Source organism: Strix aluco, chromosome W (assembly GCF_031877795.1).
Source record: "Strix aluco isolate bStrAlu1 chromosome W, bStrAlu1.hap1, whole genome shotgun sequence".
NCBI classification, from domain to species: Eukaryota; Metazoa; Chordata; class Aves; order Strigiformes; family Strigidae; genus Strix; species Strix aluco.
The window spans coordinates 39101987-39122336 of NC_133970.1; positions in this window are offsets into that span (position 1 = coordinate 39101987).

Consider the following 20350-nt stretch of genomic DNA (forward strand, 5'->3'; position numbering starts at 1 on the left):
ACCTTGCTGATCAAGAGGCAAAGAGAGCAGCGCTATCAGCACTGGACTTGGATGATCCGATAGAGGACAGAAAGCAGTGTGTTAATTGTGGAGATAATTACCTCCCCTGTTATGGTTGCTGGAAAGAATACGGAGTAGACGGTATAGAATGTGTATGTGAAAGACCAGGGTTTAAGTGGTGCTTTTTCCATGGAAAATCCTATGAACTTTTAAGTTTTACTGTTCAAGAACAAGCAAAATTAAATCAAATGGGGATTAAACAGAAAGCTAATGGAAAATGGGAACTCCCGGATGGCCGAGAAGTTCTCCCAAAACCCATAGCTACCAAGATAATGCAGCAATTCCATAAAAACACTCATTGGGGAACTCAGGCATTAGTGGATCAATTTGCAACTAAATACATGTGCATTGGGATATATGATATAGCCAAACGAGTGATAGGAGAATGTCTCGTTTGTCAAAAAGTAAATAAACATCAAATAAGAAAACGAGTATATGGGGGGCGAGAATTGGCTCATAGACCTTTTGCAAGAATACAAATAGACTTTACTGAATTACCAAAGGTGGGGAGGTATAAATACCTATTAGTAATTATAGATCATTTAACTCAATTCGTAGAAGCCTTTCCCACAGCCCGAGCCACAGCTCACACAGTAACAAGGATATTACTTGAAGAAATCATACCTCGGTATGGAGCAATAGAAGCAATAGACTCAGATAGAGGTCCACACTTTGTATCCAGAGTAGCCAAAGAGACTTTGGCTGCCCTGGGTACACAGTGGCAATACCATACTCCGTGGCACCCGCAGAGCTCAGGGAAAGTTGAACGTATGAACGGAGAAATAAAAAAACAACTTACCAAACTAATGTTAGAAACTAAAATGTCATGGGTAAAGTGTCTCCCTTTAGCCTTGTTAAATATCAGAACTCAGCCCCGAACTGATGTAGGCATTTCTCCCTTTGAAATGCTATATGGGATGCCCTATGATTTAGAAATGCCACCGGATCACCCCCAACTTGAAGAATTAAAGATAAAGTCCTACCTGATACAGCTAATGGCAAGGAGAAAACAACTACAGGCCCGGGGGATGGTAGTACAAAGGCCTCCATTGGATGTGGCCATGCATCAAATCCAACCAGGAGATAAAGTACTAATCAAATCATGGAAAGAATCTTCTTTGACCCCCCGTTGGGAAGGACCCTATGTTGCTCTTATCACTACAGAAACTGCTGTTCGGACTGCTGAGAAGGGGTGGACACACGCAAGCCGAGTAAAGGGACCTATACAGGATCCGGCCTGGAAAGTGACCAGCCCTCCTGGGGATCTACGAGTCACCCTTCGGAAAACCTGAAAGAACTCTCTACACATTGTGAGATAAGAACCTACGAAGGACTCGATGAGTGAGACCCTGATATTTTTGTCCAATTGAAACTTATATTTGTTTTCCTTTTATATGCATAAAGTGTAAAGTGTAATGTATGTAAAGAAGGCTGGGGGATTCATAATGCACATGGAATAAATCTTCGGTCTAGTTGTAATCAGTGTTATTAACGAGAATAGCGATTAACTAATCAGGCCCTAAAACTGGAGATTCTAAAACTTGGTAGAAAATATTTACTAAAGAGAGTGCACTCACTCTAATTGGCCTACTCAATAACACTCTCAGATCCTAAGGGTGATCTGTAGAAAGCACATCCTCTGGGTCCCCTGTCGTGAACCCGAGGTCAAAGATAAAAACTGGGAGACCTATGTGTCCCGGAGTAGAGGCAAACGTACCCCTGAAGAATACGGCTGCTGCCGAGAAGATGGAACACTCTGCTGCTCTAAGCAACAGAGTAGGCAGAGGAGGCAGAGACGTATCAAAGTGGGGAAAACTTTACTGCCCTACTCTGAAGAAAAAAGGACCTCTGAGGGAGAAGGGCCAGACGAGAGTGTCAGACACCCCGATACAAAAGAGACTAAGAAAAAATATGCAAATCTATAGAATCCCGTCAGCCTTCTATTGGAGCTATTGGATAGTCTGGCTAGGTGTATTAGCTACAATGAATACACTACCAGGATGGGCTAGAACGACTAACCAATCCCACCAACCTTTTGAACATACCCTAACTAATCAAATTATATGGCCTTGGACAGATGCTTATTATGGACATACAGGAAGTATGGATGCAGATTTGTATGGGACAGAGTTAGCAACTGCCATACTAAGCAATAACCTAACACTCCAAACATATAAATGGGAGAATTCATCCCATACCTGGACAGCTAAAAAAGGAGATGAGATACAGATAGGCTGCAGAGTATTCAATGTAAATGTGATAATAAGTCGGCACCCTTTAATTCAAACCGTCCGTCAGCCCCCTTTTACTCAAATCGTTATCAGAGACAAAACGGAATCTAAAATAGCTCAAACCCGTTGTGAGTCGGAAACCTGTTGGTATGCATTTACTGCAACCCAACCGGTGTCCATAGTTTGTTTGGGAGGGACCAGGTCAGGAGATCAAGCTATATCTTTCCGATTTCCATTGAATATACAGGAGGAAACTACAACAATCACAACCCACGCTCCCAAAGAGACTACTCAGACTACTCATACTGTTCCAACACAACCAACAGTCGTGCTTAGCCCAAGAATTTTTAAAATTGGACCATATGCAATTAGAAATACAGGTAAACAACAAATGCTGTTTAACCCGGCGTGGTCTCTCAAGCAAGTTGAATTGTTAATGCAAAATAATGTTTCAAATATTCAGCCAGCATGTTCACCTTTCCTAAAGACTTCTTACGAGGGATGGACAACCTGGCTGCAAAAACAAACTCCTCACACAAAAAGAACGCAGAGAGACTTAACCGGTGCTTTGGGAACAGGATTGGGAGTTTTAAATAGTATTGATTCGGAGGTGATAATGAACAAATTGGCTACCTCAATTAGTGATTTAACTAATATACAAAGGCCTTTGCGATCTTCCTTATTGGCTTTGGGGGCTAACCAGTGGCTGTTGTCGAATATATTACCAAAAGGGGAAAAGGTAAATATAAAGGATCATGAATTGATTACAGACGCACTCAGTGTGCTCCAAAATAACCTCTCTTTAGCTCTCAGCTGCATCCAGGCTCAAATATGGATGCAGTCGATAGCTGCCTCAATTATAAGAGAAGGTGAAGAAGGTATTCTTCCTACTGAAATTCGAAGAATAATTTGGGACAGTGCTACTAATTTTGAAAAGAAACTCCAATCCTGGTGGAACCTGGTAAACTTTACCTATGACCCCATCACAAACACAGCTACTACCTTTATACTCACTATTTACAATGCCACCATATACCAAATTTATCCTATCATTGCATTAGGGCTGAATCACAACGGAACCATACTCTATCCTTCTGAGCATAGAGTATGGGCCCGAAAGGTAAACGAAAAATGGCAAACTGTCAATCTAGAGTCCTGCATTGTACGGGAACAACAAGGATTCATTTGTGAAGGCAATGCAATTGAGGCACAAGATATTTGTTTAGATACCGAACAAAATATTTGTCACTTTGAGGTCCATCCCAATGAAAATCCTAAAACAGTACTTATATATATTGGCGAAGGTTGTGTATGTTTGAGGACGGTTTGTGAATTCTTAACTGTAGACAAGATCATAATAGAGACAAAAAATTATTCAAATCTCTGTGTTTGCAACTTCACAAAGGTAATCGGATGTGACTTTTCCTATTTAGCCCCGGTCACGTCTTACCAACTCCTGCAATCCAATTATACATTAATACATAATCTACAACCTACACCCATTGGAATGAACCTCACTTTGGTTAAACAGTTACTTCAACACAAAGACTTAGTTAGAATTTTAGAGAAAGTTAGAGAAAACGGACAGAAAACTCTAATAACTGTTCATCACAATGTGGAAGAAATACACCGAGTCTTGGAAAGAGCAAAAAAGAATGCAGAACATAACTGGTGGGACACCCTTTTTGGATGGTCACCTACTGCTACAGGCATCTTGAACAAGTTGTGTCACCCCATTGTGGTTCTCTTGATATTAATCTTAATCAGTTTGACTTTGTCAATAATATTATATGTCATAACTTGGAGAATGATGCAACGGGTAACATATCTGATGTCTGTCGCCCGTCCAATACTCATTAAAGCCAAAAACAATCAATTAGATGATGACTTTAAATTGAAAAAAACTCTCCTGTTAAGTCAACAAGAATTGCAACGATTTGATGAACAAAATGATAAAAAGAAAAAGGGGGGATTGTGATAGACAGTAAACTGTTTGTTCATCAAATTCCATTGAAGATACTGGGAGCTCGTGACATGTTATTCCATAAACTATGTTGGCCTAAGCTTAATCTTAACTATTACACTGTGTAACGACTAACTGACTGTAAGTGCTTATCTAAGTTGAAATGCTGAAGCAAGGACTCCTACTAGGCAAAAGACTGAAAAGAGGGAGAAAGGGAAGAAGGACAAAGGGGAGAAAGACAAAGGGAAAAAAAAAAAAAAAAAAAAAAAAAAAAAAAAAGGGGGTAGTGTCTATATTCTGTAAAATATAAACAAAGACTTTGTGAGCCACTCTCAGGAAAGTAGGAAATACGAGAAGCTGGTGACGTGAGGAAGACCCGGATGGAGCGACCCCCTAGCTGCAAAGTGCGCAGACGCAGGATACACCTCTCAGAGAGACCCGATAACGGAAGGCGGAGGATATAAAAAAGACGGACCCTCGGGAAGTGGGTGCGCGCCGTTGGTGGAGCAGGGACTCCCCGGCCGCCCAGCGCTGTTTTGCTTATTGCCGCTTGCTAAAATAAATAATTGAAATTTAATTTGTCCTAACTTGCATCATTTTGGCAAGATAGTCTATAACAATGGTAAACACAGGTGTATTCCACGGACTGGTAGAAGGGACAAGGTGTCCAGCATTCAATTGTTCTTGCACGAGATCCCTTAAATGAGCGAGCTTCTCAGTTGGTAGCGGCCATTGCTCCACCCATACAGGAGTATTAGTTAACCAGTTCAGTTTTAAAACAGGACGGGGGTCGCTCGCTACAATGGCCGCCTCTAAAAAGGTGTTTGTAATACACATCCCCACTGAGACAAGACATCTCGCCCTAATAACCAGAGTGTCGTATGCAGTACATATGGTTTCACTTGTGCTCTGAAACCTTCTTTGTCATCTATAATGGTAACAAAATGTGCACTTTGCTGTGTAGGGGATGCTCCTCCAATTCCTACAACCATGTTGGATGCCATAATCAAAGGCCAAGAAGGTGGCCATGCAGCATATGGTATAATGGTGACATCGGCTCCAGTGTCAAGCATGACTTGTTCAGAGCGGATCTTAACTCCATCATTCCCAAGTATTGTGACTGTTCTCATAGGCTTATTGTTGGTGATCAATTGTGAAAAGGCAACAGTCACTGGTCCAGTAGACCCAAATCCTTGATCGCCTCTTTCGCAATCTTGACTCTTAATAACATGTGCTCGAAACGGAATTAATTGAGCAATACGGTCACCTTTATGCAATGTGGCTGGAGGGTTTAGAATTCTCACCATTATCCCAATTTGTCCAGTATAATCAGAATCAATTAATCCAGGAATAATCATAATTCCTTGCTTCGATGCCAAGGATCGTCCTATCAATAATGCACTAAGTCCATGTCCTAACGGTCCTGTAACTGCGGAAGGAACTACATGCACTGAATCATCTACTATTGTGATGTCGACTCCCATGGCCAAATCAAGGCCTGCACTTCCTCGGGTGGCTGCTGAAAGTTCGTCGAGGCAGCCGCCACTTGGGGGAATTTGAGTGTCTTGGCGCCCCCCGGAAAGGCGCTCTGCGAGGAGTTTCCCGGCAAGGGGCTCCCGTCTTTCTTGAATTTTGATCGACACTCGCTGGCCTTATGCCCAAATTTATCACATCGGTTACAGGTACCGGCAAATGGCTCTGTTATGGTAGCTTTCTTTGCCTGAGGACATTGTCGCTTAAAATGATCAGGTTTACCACACAAAAAACATCCTTCCTTTTTCCTAGCATTTTTAAGTCTAGGATCTCCTTTTCCCTGACTTGTAACAGGTCTTAAAGCTGCAGCAAGGGCTCTTGCGTGGATAGTAGCCTTTTCTTGCTCTTCCAATAATGATGGCAATCGTGAACATGCCTCAACCATCTGTGTCAGGCTAGCACCTCGTGGGAGACTGGCAATCACTTGTTGGCATCTTTGATTTGCATTTTGATATGCCAAATCTTTCCCCACCGCTGTTTTAGCATCAGGTGTAAGATTAGGTGCAGTATCCAGTGCCTCTTTCAATCGATCAATAAATTGCATATATGGCTCATCTGGCTTTTGCTTCACTTGATGATAAGGCAGCCTCGGTTTTCCAATTTGAGGCAGCTCTTGAAGTGCCTCTAAGGCCAGTGCCTGAGAGTGTTCTGTTATACGAGGGTGCAAGGCTGCCTGTGCTGCTCCATTACAATACTGTCCTGTCCCCATAAGTTGATCAAGTGTAACAAATCTTAAAGGATCATGTCCATCCAACTGATGGAGGTTGTTTACCGTTGAAATCTCACATTTTTCATGCCATCTTTCTTTAAACAGCATAAAAGCAGTAGGGGGAAGGATAATCTCCAAAAGTGCTCTGATATCAGTTGGCACTAAATCTTGGTTGCGAAAGAAGGATTGTATCACAGTCATAACTTGTTTGTTATCATACCCAACGTCCATGACTGTTCTTTGTAACTGATTCACAGTCTTCCAGTCAAATGGATGCCACACCCGCTGGTTCCCTTGCACGACAACTGGCATTGCCATGACACTAGGTGGCAGCATCTGCCCTTCTATAACTGCATGTTCAATCACCCCCTTCCATCTCTGCCCGACAGTATAATTCGGGTCCTGTGGGGGGGCGGATCAGGCGCAGAAGGACCGGATGCCGAAGAAGCGGCATTGTTTTCATGTCCTTTTCTTTCGTCTTTGCCCTGCAGCCATCCAGCAACCCGTTTTAATGGAGTCGTTGAACTAACTTCCCCTTCTCCGTTCTCTACGTGTTTATATTTTGCGTATGCTTGCCGTTCCTTTGATGTAAGCCCATTTCCAAATTTACCTCTCAGATAACTATCCGCCTCTTCTGGAGTCATCTCTCCGTCCTCTAACAGCTGCATTACCCAAGCTCTGGCTCTTTTTTCCTTCTCTCTCAATTTCTCCTCAGTAATCTGAGTCTCTTGTGGGGGTCTCTCAGAATTATTTTGCCCACCGGGCACACCCCTAGCTTCTGGCCCACAGACGCTCTCTTCGACTGCTTTCAAACCATCCCTTATGGCTTGATGAGCCTTTCTATACGCCTCACGAATAGCCTGTTTGGCTGACCCACGATCTAGCCGTTGCATTTCATCCAAAAGGTCAGACATTGCTTTCTCTTGTTGTTTTAACAGACTAGCAAGCTGTTCAGAATGAGGTTTAGGATAGAGTGCCCGAGACGACTCATCATCCACCTCCATAGGGAGCGGCACTTTAACTGGGTCTATGGAATTTGACAAAGTATCAGGAGGAGGTGAACCAGGCAAAGGTGGGGCAGAGGGCATTGTTGGCGGCACCCAGGGTTCGATCTCAATCCTAGGACCTGCCCAAAATTCCCTTTCTGACACGGGACACACAACTTTAGAGGACGCAGGCACACCATCAAATAACAAGTTCTTTTCCTCCTTCTCTTTCTCCTCCTTGTCACTCTCCTTCCACTCAGCGGCAGCAATCGTGCGAGCAGCGGCAGCAGCAACACAAGCCCGACCTATCATTGCTTCCAATATCACTCGCACACTTCGATAAGTAGGTGCTAATTTTCTCGCTTCCTTTTTCCCTGCTTGAATCGATTCCCACAAATCAGTCCCAATAGATTTCCAAACTTCTTCATCATACAACTGATCAGTATTAGTGATTAATGTCCTACGTCTACACCAGAGAAGCAGCGTGGCTAAATCCCCTTCCTTGAGATCCACCTCTGTCTCCTCTGCGAGCTGCATCAAACTTCGAACTGCAGCCTTTTCTGTCTCTGATGCAGCGAGCCCCATGCTGTCGGTATCTAAGCCCCTACTTTCCCGGCTTAGCGCGGATCCGCTCCTGCCTCTCTCGGGCAGCCCGGCTTACCTCCGATAACGCCGGCCGACAGCCCCCGCCTTCCTCCGGCTTCTGTTCAAACGATTCTATCAGAATCAGCGACGATTCTATCACGTCGTAAATCACGTCGATAGTAAATCACTCACATTGATAGCAGGTCACATCGGCATGCCGTCATGTCAGCACTTTGGCACGTTGGCACGTCGGGGTCACCATTTGTCGGAGTCACCATTAGCCGGGGTCCTTATTTCTCCGTGTGGGAACAGAAACGACGCAACACCAATGTGATGATCAGGTCGTCCATCTTTTTTATTATAGTTATTGGTTTTTTTTATATTCCTTTTCTGGTTACATTTATATTCTACTAAGTTCCGTACACGCACTCATCTATCTTCTAATAGGCTACAGGTCATCTACACGCGCTGTTCACGCGCCTCTACAAGCATTTGCATTGGTTAATTGCAATTAGCACGTAAAGCCCAAAACTTGCCAAAACTCCCTTATCTCATACCCTGTTTTGCTCAGACTTGTGTGCTTTTGCTGACCACAGGTGTTTCTCACTTATCTGCTGTCCTGTGTGTTTTTGCCAGCCTTATTTTGCTGGCCTTGTCTTAATCCTTGCATTCTTCTGTCTGCACTAACTTTCTCCCAGCGCGGCCCAGACTCCTACAGATAGACAGAGCCCTCAATTCGAGTTTGGGGTGCAATACACCGAGGCGTGTGTGGTGTGTGGGAATCTCGAATCGCCCCCCTTGCTTTCTGGACACCTCTCACCCTTTCGGTGTAGGGCCAGGTGCAGCTGGAGCGAAACCTTCTTCCCCTGTTACAGACCACACACAACCTGCACCCCCCTGTCTCTCAGGATCCTGTCCGTGACGCCAGTTTAATGTCACGGTCCACTCGGTGGACTCGTGATGGTTCGTTTGCTACGATCTCGAAAGTGCAAAATTAAGGTGACCAACACCAAAGGGGATAGCAGTAATCAAACAGTGAAACTTTATTGTGTTGCCTGTGAAGAGGCATGCGATAGTTAGAGATGGGTGAAAGAAAGGAGAAAAGTAAAGTTAAGTTTAGAGAGAGGAGGGAGAGAGGTTATAGCTACCACTGCTAATCTCATGACGTCCTAACGGTCCCGGGTCCAGCTGACGCTGCGTCGTCAATCGTCGTGGTCCTTGGTGGGGAAGCTTCCAATTTTCGTTGTCCAGAAGTCATCTTTTATGCTCAGTAACACACCTTGCTCCACCTCTGCCTCAGGGGTCTCCGCCCTTCTCGAGCGAGGCCATCGTGCATGCGCAAGGGGAGTGTCCGAGGTGTGGTCAGTCTTGGAGGCGGGTAACCTTCAACCAGGAGGTGTGTTTTGGTGTTATAATGAAGCAAAGTTCGTCTAAGGTTCATGATTTCTTCATCAATGTTATGGCAACAGTTGCGATCCATCTTTTTTGACAATGGCTATGCAATTATCTCTAACAGCTCCGGCTAGGCCCAGGTACCGAACAATAGCACAGCACTCTTTGTACTACATGGCTCAGGCACCAAAGAACAGCACTGCACTGCCTGCACCACATGGGTCAGTGTAGGGAGTGGCGTTCGGAAGATCTCGCGATGTACGGAAGGAATAGCTGTAGCCCTCCCTTGTTACGAGGTAAGGTGATGGATAGGCTTGTAATGTTAAGGGCACACCCACGAAGGAGGTACTTGGTGAGTGTATATAGGTGAGATACACAGTTTAATAAACGGACATTTTGTATCCATCATATTGGTGTTTGTACTGATGTCCCCGTGAAGGTCTTAACCTCCTGCAGCATTAGTCTGCGATCTGAGCGCCACTGATATGTGGATTGGCAGGTTTAATGAGGCAGGCTAATTGCAGTGTTGCAGTGTTAGTCTCTGCGACCTGAGCGCCACTGACACGTGGAGAGGCAGGTTCAAAGAGGCAGAGCTAACAGCAACAAATGGTGACCGCGACGTGATTTACGACATGATTTTGGGAAAAGATAAGCTGTGGCAGTTGGCGGTGCACAGCAGGAGGTGAGGAGCTCTACGCAGGACGAGAGACTCCGCGGCGCGCCATAGATGTCACAGTTAAGGTACTGAAAAGATGGGGTAAACAAAATAAGACTTCTATGAAGTCGAGAACATTAAAAGCAATGCTACAAAGGTTGATAAGGCTCGGCGTTTTAGCAGAGCCGATAGACGGTATGAAGCCAGAGCTCTGGCCGCGAATAGAGGCGGAGTTAGCAGAGCAGGCGAAGTTAGGAAAGCTGGAGCATTTAATGGCTTGGGGGCAGGCAAATGCAATGATGAATGCTACCCCGGAGGAGCACTCAGCGAGCTCCGACGATGGGGCGGACCCCCGGAGGAGCACTCAGTGAGCTCCGACGATGAGGAGGGGGAAACCGAGGTGCATAGGGGAGAACTAGCAGAAAAATGGGAGGCAGACATGCAGCGTTGGGGGGCGGAGATGTGGGAGGCATTGGCCTGTCAACCTTGCACAGCCTGTGAGAAAGTGCTAGGCTTTGATGAAAAACAGGCCTTGAAAGAAAGATAAGAGGCTGTTGAGCTATGCCAAGGTGGCAGGGAAAAACAACAGACAGCTGCAACACTAAACTGTGGAAAAGTACTGAACCGCGAGAAGATGCTACCGCGAGAACAGCGCGTGATCAAGAGGGTGATTGGCCTGCAAGCGCGGAGTTGACGGCGGCGGCCCTGGGCCTTTCCAAGCCCCCCCCTCCAACGCCAGGAGCGGCAGTTTTTACAGAAGGTGCTGATGCTGGAATGCAACGTCCCTTGTCTGCCAAGACCACATAATCAATAAGCAATGGCTTTATATATTCTTAACAGTGTTTTGATGTTTGCAGCGTTTATCATTTTATGTTGTGTGAGTAATAAGTGTAAGAGACCTCCTTTTGTGATTGTTTTGCGTGCATGAGACGCAGCCCAGCTGCAGCTGCGGAGTGTGGAGTTCTCTGACAGAGCACCTTAGTGCCCGGCCTGCTGGGTCACTGGTGCTGCCTGTTTGTTTGGGCTGAGTGTTTGAAGTGTCATAGGTGAAATATCTCCTCTAGCAGGAGGCAGTAATTCCGTATTAATTGTTGTCTTGAATTTAGGTGCATACTCTGTGGGGAGAGTGCACCTTTGTACCATCTATCTGAGAAGGGTATTGTCATAAAAATTATCTACAACCTTACAGGGGTTGTTCATTTTACCAGAGGTCAGACTTACTCAGCTTCTTTATTTTACTACAGCTGGGGTGACTCAGGATTTGGACCAGCACGTACCCCTCAAACATTTTGAGCTCAGACAGGGAGACAAAGTCGACCTCTGATAAAAAGTAACCTCACTAAAGCCGAAGAATCTGACAGGCATTTTACATACTGGTGCGGATGTGACTGTAATATCTGTGAGCTTCGGTAACTCGAGGGCTTTTCAGGGTTGGTGGTCATGCTGTAACATTTCAAAGCAAAGATCTCATTCATGCAAGGAGCCCAGTAAACTGGGTAGCAAATATTTATGCATTTATATTGGAAACCCCTGCTACATCATGGGGTTGTGACTATATGGCTCAATGGGGAACTCAAATTGGATCAAATTTGTCTTAATTGCCACTGCAGCACAGCCCACCCAGAAACTAACCTGGAAAACAGAATCACCTGTGTGGGTGGGTCAGTGGCCCTCACCAATGGAACAGTTGTGCCACCTTAATGATTTAATTCAGGAACAATTAAGTGCAGGACATCTCGTACCTACCACCAGTCCTTAGAACTCGCTGGTGTTAATTATTTGAAACAAAAGTGGTAAATGGTGACTTTTACATGATCTCCGATGCATTAATGATGCCATGGAGGATATGGGTACATTACAGCCAGGCCTGCCCTCCCCAACAATGAGTCCCTGAAACTGGCATCTTGTAATAATTGATCTAAAGGATAGGTATTTACCATTCCCTTGCATCCAGATGATGCAGCTAAATTTACTTTTCTGTCCCAGTATTAATGTTAGTGAACCTACAAGACGGTACCACTGTGTTGTTTTGCCACAAGGCATGAAAAATAGTCCCTCGATGTGTCAGTGGTTTGTTGCAAAGGCTTTGAGCCCTATTAGAATACAGGTCTCCCAGACTGTTTTATATATCATTATATGGATGACATCCTTATAGCAGCAGAAACACAGGAGATCATGGAAAAGGCTCTTGCTTTACCCAAAGACTCAGTATCTCAAATGGGGTGACAATTAGCACCTGAAAAGGTACAGAGATCATCACCATGGCAGTACCTGGAGTGGAGAATTTGTGAACAGACTAATGTCCCACAACAGGTTGAACTTAAAACTGATGTTAAGACTTTAAATGATTTACAGAAACTGTTAGGAGCTATAAATTGGATACAGCTGTTGTTGGGCCTAACTAATGATGATCTGCATAGCTTGTTTGATATTTTGTGAGGAGATCCTTCACTGACATCACCCAGAGTACTTACAGAGAAAGCAAAACAAGATCTCCACCGGGTAGCTAATGCCATCTCAGAAAGACAAGCATCACAATGTGTGCCCGGCCATTCGTATCAACTGATATTATTTAATCCTTCAGGGCAGTCCTATGCTCTGCTGTTTCAATGGGATGAAACACTTAGTGACCCTCTTGTTATTATTGAATGGAATTTTTTTTGTCACACCAAATGCACAAGATGGTCACTACTCATCCAGAAATGTTTGCCAAACTGATCATGAAAGGTGCCACCAATATTGCGTCACTTCTCGTCGCAGATACCAGATCAACAAGAAGTCCAGGGCAGGGTTCAAGTCCTGGAAAGTGGTAATTGGGAAGGACCATATCCTTTAATAACCTGGGGAAGAGGTTATGCTTGTATTTCACAGGTCACAGTCCCGGTGGTTACCAGCAAGCTGTGTGTGACCACACCCGAGGTGTGAGAGGCAGCTTTTGGTGGACACCCAGGAGCCGGCTGTGGATGCCCCTGTGCCAACAGTTCACGATCTCTTCGGCTGATCATTTAAGCAGAATGTATGGATAATGCTTGCAACTGCAATAGGACAAAATATCTCTGTCCTTAATCACACTATGGTTGCCAACCTTTTTAAGAAAAAATGCTAACAGTAATTGTAACTCCTTGATGAAATATATAAACTTATTAGTTACCAGTAAAAGATATAGCTTAGATAAAATGTAGTTATTAATAAGGATGGAATGCTATAAGAATGTGTGTATTTAAGTTCCTTGTTTAGCAGTATCACGAAGCAGGACCCCAAGTGTTTAACCTTATTAGAAACTCCCTTGGTTTTCCCCCTTGAGTGGTGGCCAGACTCTGGGTGGAACCCAACAGGAGGATGAAATCAGATGTTTCCGCTCAAAGAAAATTGCCAGTTATTTTGGCCTGTTGATTTGGAGGCTGGACCTGCTTGCAGCGATTTTGGATGCCTCACCTACGGATGGACGCATCGCGTAGGATTTCCGGTTTGTGAGGAAGGGTACTCTAAATTCTCGCTGCATCCAGGGTTCCCCAGCAATTGCGGATCTGAATGTTAGTACCCCATTAAGTAAGTGTGTTATTCCGTATTTTCCTTGTTGTTTATTTTTGTAGTATTTAGTCATATCCCTCAAAGTAGTGAAATTAGCCTACTCTTTTAACTAGTAACTGTAGCTGCTGTATTGTTTTGTAGCCTTCTGTGGAACTATTTTGAATATGCTGCATTTTTTGAAGTTTCCCTAACCCTTAATTCACAAAGTCTTGAAATAAGTGTTTCAGGTGCTGCTGCAAAACCAAGAAAAGAGGATGTGGACTCAGACTACCAAATCTGTACAATGGTTAGAGGCCAAAGCAGTCCAAATGGCACTCCAGCAAGAGGCAGAGAATCCTGTTAATATTGTTACAGACTCTTTATATGTTTATAAACTTGTACACAAAATGACAACAGTAGGATTTGTGCAGACGGAAGTGTCGACCTTACTTTATGAAGCTCTACAACAGCGCATAGGGCAGGCCTTTATTACACATGTGAATAATCACCAATCCCTACCAGGTCCGATTGTAGAAGGCAATCATAAGGCTGACCAAGCGGCACGGAGTGTGTCATCATTGGACGCCGCAAAGAGTTTACATGCCTTTTTACACCTTGGAGCAAAAGCCTTAGCAAAAACATGTCATATTTCTCTGTCACAAGAAAAAACATAGTGGCACTTTGTCCCTACTGTCAAAAAGGCCAACTGTGGGAGGCAGGTGTCAATCCACGGGGTCTCTCTTCCAATCAGATATGGCAAACTGATGTAACAACATGTGAATTGTTAAAACCAAATAAGTATCTCATAGTAACCATTGACACCTTTAGCTCTACAATAAACAGCCAGACACATTATTGTTCATTGGAAAGGCGTTATCGCCTTGTTAGGGAAGCCACAAGAGATCAAAACAGATAACGGCCCTTGTTTTATTGCTAGACGCACAAAAGAATGGTGTGCATTGTGGGACATCAAATTAGTACACGGCCTTCCTTATAACAATCAAGGACAAGCGATAGTGGAACATACACATCGCACCCTGAAAGCAAAGCTCCAACAGCTTGGGGAGGGGGAAGGTCATAGAGGGACAATACCCATAGACTGCCAACAGGCTCTTTTGTGACGTGCTTTGTATACCTTAAATCATTTTGTTCGAGGCGATGAGTCTACACCTCCCCTGTGGAAACATTTTATACCAGCCCAGGCGACGAAAAACTATCCTTTGGTCCAGATCAGGGAACCGGGCGCGATAGCTTGGGAGTCGGAGTGGTCACTGAGGGTGTTTGGGTGTGGGTACACAGCAGTGGAAAAGGACGGCCTAATCAAATGGATACCCGCACGGTGTGTAAAACCTGATCTAACATAAGATGGAGTTTTGTGTTACAGCGTTGGTGGTGGATCACCCTCCTTGGTTGCGTGTTGCCAACTCACGCAGGATATTGGAGAGAGCGGGCACGAGAACATCACCGCGAAGACGTCTGTTTTCCTCTGGATACAGGGGCAGAATCTTGCTATGTCTTCATCACAGTCACCTTTGTAAAACCAGAATGGTTTGGGTGGCTTTACAACGTGTGGACTTAGATTACTAATTAGCTTAGTTGGGATTGGCTCATTTGGGGAATTATTGGAATATGTGGTGTGCTTCTTGCTACTTGTATCACCTTTACATGCATTAGTGCTGTAGTTTGTAGATTGTTTAAGAAGGTTAATGTTTTGTTCTTAGATCGACATATGGGTCTTGCTCATCACCGCTTGAAACAGCGCAAGAATGACAATCAATCAGGAATAATGATGTTATAAAGCATGGGGAGGGGGAAATGTAGGGAGTGGCGTTCGGAAGATCTCGCGATGTACGGGAGGAATAGCTGTAGCCCTCCCTTGTTATGAGGTAAGGTGATGGATAGGCTTGTAATGTTAAGGGCACACCCACGAAGGAGGTACTTGGTGAGTGTATATAGGTGAGATACACAGTTTAATAAATGGACATTTTGTATCCATCATATTGGTGTTTGTACTGATGTCCCCGTGAAGGTCTTAACCTCCTGCAGCATTAGTCTGCGATCTGAGCGCCACTGATATGTGGATTGGCAGGTTTAATGAGGCAGGCTAATTGCGGTGTTGCAGTGTTAGTCTCTGCGACCTGAGCGCCACTGACACGTGGAGAGGCAGGTTCAAAGAGGCAGAGCTAACAGCAACAGGTCAGTACTCAGGAGAACAGCACAGCACTGGCTGTGCCACACAGTTCTGCATTCAGGAGCCTTTGCACCACATTCCATTCCAGGGGTCGGCAACTGCGCTCCAAAGAAGCCGTTGTCGGGTACCTCACTGTCCATGTCCCTGATGACAATGTTGAGACAATGCTGATCTTCTGACCGACTCTTACAGGGCTCTCAACCTCAAGGACCTGCTCAGGGCAGCACTCCAACCCAAGTCACCTCAAGGAGTTTCCTTGGGCAGCGTCCTGACCCGAGAGGAGCATCCTCAACAACAGCATACTGCTCTAGGGGACTCCATTTATACCCAGGCCAAATCTGACCTGTAGTCGATAGCAGCTTCTATTGGCCAAAGGCCCCAACTACTGTGAAGCCCTGAGAGCAAAGGCAATCAGTAACTGCTATGCTTCAGCAGCCAAGCAGCCCTATTTTCATTGGGCAGGTGCACCTGCCACACAATCCACCCCATGACTACAGTCATGATTCAGCTGGTTTCCTTGAAGTGGTGGTGCAGTCACTTCTTGCCTCCAAGGTTAAAAGGGAGCACAGTCCTAGTGAATCTCCATACTCATCATGGATTGTCTTTCCTAGATGATGATACAATCAAATCTTAAAAAAAAACAACCATACAGTGTATTACAATCAAAATTGAAGGAAGATGATTAACCATTCTATCAAGGAAGATTCAAACATATCCAATCAACCAATTAATGCTTAATACAGAAACAATTGCCTCAGGTCTCTTGCCACTTTCTTCATTTGTTGACCTAAAGTGTCATTAACACAATAGCACTAAGTTCAATCATATTCTTCTGAATGCTGCCCATTTCACAAGATTCATTTGCCACCATGTTTTCATCCAAGTCTTGATTGTTCATATGGATCACCATTGCCAATCAGGATGCTGAAGTCATCTGTTTCTCTAAGATACTACAAAAGAAAACAGAACTAGGCCTCGGATCAGAACCTGGGCATCAAGTTTAAAATCAGGAATTATCCATCAGGCACTAATACAGTGAGTTTTTCCACCTTTATCTACAGCTTCTCAAGCATGTAAACCCCCTAGATTTTACTAAGGTCATAGGCACAATGCAAATCAACAGTAACTTCACCACGATGGGTTGGCCTGCATATATCTTCAATGGGAACTGGCCCTTATGGTTGTCAAATATAGGAGTATCATCACCTGACAACCCCATAGGACAAAATGCTCATAGTTTTAGGTCCCCTTGATTTCCCCAGGAGTTATTAATGATAAAAACCACTTGTGATAACCTTATCCCAGTTGGGTCATGAAACACTGGCATGTCTCTTGATCAAACCATTAATTTGCTCAACCATACCATTAGCCTAAGGATAATACAGTGTATGAAACACCCACTTGATGCCTCCTCCTCATACCCAGCCTTGTACCACTGTGGCTGTGAAATGTGATCCATTATCACTCTGAAAACATTCAGGGATGGGCAAGATACTAAACCATCCTCACAAGACTTGGATTGTTTGGTCTCCAGTAGCTGTGCTAACAGCTGTAGCCATGGTTAATCCTGATACCACCTCTACTCCCACCAAGATATATCTCCTTCCATGAGATGGCTTTAAAGGACCAATATAATCAACTTGCCAGGTGCTCCAGAGTGCCTTACCTTGTTTAATATGCTGGGCCAGGGCTTGATTTGGATGATTAATCTTAAGCCTCATTTGACATTGTGGACAAGACATAAGAATTGCTCCACACATCTTCATCAATACAGGCCATCCCCAGGACCAACGCTCATAATAAAGATCTGTTTTTCCTGAGTGACATCACTTAATATGTAGCCAGTCAGTCAACCAATCCCAATCTTCTTTATCACTGTCAACTACCCTAATTTGGGCCAAATGACCTACTTGCCGATTCCATCTCACAGCAGGGGTCCCATCTCTTGCATGGCCCTTTACCCACCCCACCTTTAGGGGTCACAGTCTACTTATCTCTAACAATCATTGCCAATTCCCAGCTCTCCAAACCTCTGTATGGCCCACCTGCCACTGATTAGGTTCCCATTGGCATATCCTCTCTGTAGCACCCTTATAAGTTGTATAGGAGTCAGTATAAATCACAGTGGCACCGTTCTCTGCTGCTAGCAAAAAAGCATGTAACTCTCCCACCTGCACACTAATATCTCCCTTCTCTATAATTGTTTTACCACTACCAATTTCCAAAGCTACTGCTTTATATTGCCATTTTAATTCCATTCAACAGGCATATGCATCAGTGAATCATGCTCCTTGTCTATCTAAATCTATAGTCAATTCTGTGGCATCGCTGGAGAACAACAGACATGTTGTGAGCGATCCAGACCAAGGGGCCTCACTGTAACAGCAAGCTGCAGCTGTGTTCAAGGACATAAACAAGGCCGAGATGGCCTGAGAAACTACATTCCTGGCCAAGAGATAAAGATGTTGGAATGTCAAAAACAGGGGGTCTACCTGGGGGGAGAGCAGCACGTGTACACCACACTGGGACCAATCATAAAGGGCAGAAGGGTGCGTGAACAAGTAGCTTTAGCCTATTAGCAATTAGATAGCGGCATGTGAAGCTTGTGATAGAGTATAAATTGCTGTGTAGCCTTTAATAAAGTGGCATCAACTTGATCAAATTGGTCATCTAAGTTGTGTCTGAGACTTCCGCGTCGGCACAATTCAAGTGCCTCCTTGATTGGGGAAGGTTTATAGGGTTGGCCTAACAATACCAAATCTAAATTTATAGGCTGTTAAAGCTTGGAGATTTTAACTAGGCCCTCTCAATTGCAATAACTGGCTAACTCCCTCTAAGTAGGCATACCACTTACATACTGTGGCTTTCTGAGCTACCCCTTCAGGGGGAGATGATCCTTCAAGAATTGAATTTAAAAGGAGAAAAGGGCCTTGTAGTACAATATCCTGCATGGTACATAAACTCTGTTTCCTTAACTGCCCTAGTAAGTGAGAGGAGTCCCTTCTCCCACTCTGAAAGCTGCTGTTCAGTTTCCGTAAATGAAATGGAAGAAAATAAGAGAGTTCTAACTGGTCCTCACAGTCCCTTCTGGAACACACTGCAATAGGAAGCATGTTCTGCAAATCCCCACTCCACCCTCAATTGATCCTGTGGGTGTAAGGGCCCAAACCTCTGATAGATCTTAAGTTCATCCTTCAAAATATTCAGAGCCTCTGTATGCCCTAAACTACAATCCCATTCTCTGTTTCTCCAAAGCAAATCATATAAAAAGACAAGCAATTACAAAAACCCTGGTATATGTTTTCTCCAATAATCCAACACACACATCAGCTGCTGTAGTTCTACCTTATTACCTGGTATCTGTCCCTTCTCAATAACTGATAAAGTATCATCAGGTACTGCAATTGCTCTGGCCACCCACTGCAGGAGAAACAGACATGCGGATGATCACACTGTGATTATGCAATGCCAATTTTATTATGGTGGAGCAAGCCTTTTATAATGCAGGTGAAAATCACATGATACAATCACATGGTACAATTCTTTCTGATTGGACAGTTAGCTTTGCACATGCTCCTTAGGCTCTCTTCTGATTGGATGAGAACTGCCACATCGACATTGTACAAACTTCTTTCTGCGCCCAGACCCACACCCTGAATTGTTTATCTTCCTGGGTTCTTCCTCATTCTTCCAGGGTCATCTCCTCGTCACATCCTCGTCGAAGCTGAGGCTTTGCCAGTCTTGCTCATATGCAGGATTGCTCACATGCCGATTTCCTAGCAGGAAGTCCTTTAGAATCCCCACATATCCCTCTTTTTGTTTTTGAGCAATCCAAACTCCTTGTAAGCCTTTCTGCAACGATTGTCTAATACAAGAAATTAAGCATGGCAAAATAATAGCAAGCACAATAGTCACAATAATTACAATGATTACTCCTTTTAACAATTCTTTGCTCATAATAAGTTGACCTTGCCAAAAGGTTGTGGCGTTGGTGCCGGCCTGGGTAATTTGAGCAATGTCATTGGCCTGTGAAAATTTCATTTTTGCCCAACTATCGTCTGACACAAACCCAATGAATTCTTGTGAGTCAGAGTAAGGGGTTCTCAATAAACATGTTCTGAATGGGTCCGACGGAGTAGCCATCGAAAGGCAGAAGGATTCTTGACCTGTCTCTTTAGCTATAGTTACCCATATATTTGGTCGGGGAAACACTACTTTTGCTGGATGAGCATTAATCACTGTCAGAACCATCACAAGGCTTAGAATCACAAACTTGATCTCCTTTCCAAGGCCGCACCCAGCGAGATGGAGCCCCTCTAGTGCCGGTATCTGTAATAACGCAGGCATAGCCTCGACCCGTCATTTTTAGTTCCACAGGTCCTTTCCACTCTCCTATAGCAACATCTTTGTACTGAGCAAAAGCACCATCTCTACACCGGCTTATACCGGATTTCAGACCCATACTATGTATTACTACTGGTGGTTCCTCCCTATCACCCGTGAGACGTAATTTAACACATACATCGCTTTTGCAA